Genomic DNA, 639 nt, shown 5'->3' with positions numbered 1-639 from the left:
GGGCAACGGCACGCGGTGTTCCCAAGCGGTCACCCATCCAAGTACTGACCGCGCCCGACGTTGCTTAACTTCGGTGATCGGACGAGAACCGGTGCTTTTCAACGTGGTATGGCCGTTGCCGTGGTGTTTAGGTGTGATCGTTGGTGTAAAATATATTGCTTTTAACATTCCGATGCACGAATATGAACATCAAAACGCGATGCGTTTCGTTTCCGTATGCACTTACCCTCTGACGACCGACGTCGGACCGAACTAACGGGAAATCCCACAACAACCACCACGTCACGCTCTAACGACAAGAGAGACTACTAGACGGACTGGCGATCTCCCGCGTCGCACATTTTTCGACCGCCGGCGGCGGTGGAAAATCCAGAATTTCACCCCACCCACCGCGCTGCTTGCTCCGACGACGACGAGATTCCCACATTTGGATCGACCGAAATATGTAAGTAATATCAGGAAGTTCCGATTTTCGAGAGGAGACCTGTGTTTCTATTTACCTATCTATAATAATTATCGTTATAATCATCATATCATTATTATTATTATTAACATTATTATTTATTACCATTATTATTATTATTATTATTATTATTTATCGTCCCTCGGATTCGGCGATCTTCGAAAATCCAAGTTGGA

The 639-nt window shown here is 45.7% G+C and overlaps 1 non-coding gene across 1 annotated transcript; it reads right to left on the bottom strand.

The window, feature by feature from the left end:
* On the bottom strand, positions 1 to 120 carry LOC138140767 (5S ribosomal RNA). Its single transcript, XR_011162740.1, has one exon. It is a non-coding gene; the product is annotated as a 5S ribosomal RNA (ribosomal RNA).
* Between the last annotated feature and the right edge of the window lie 519 nt (positions 121 to 639).

Source organism: Tenebrio molitor, unplaced genomic scaffold (assembly GCF_963966145.1).
Source record: "Tenebrio molitor unplaced genomic scaffold, icTenMoli1.1 SCAFFOLD_209, whole genome shotgun sequence".
NCBI lineage: Eukaryota > Metazoa > Arthropoda > Insecta > Coleoptera > Tenebrionidae > Tenebrio > Tenebrio molitor.
This window is presented reverse-complemented; position numbering and strand designations above follow the sequence as displayed.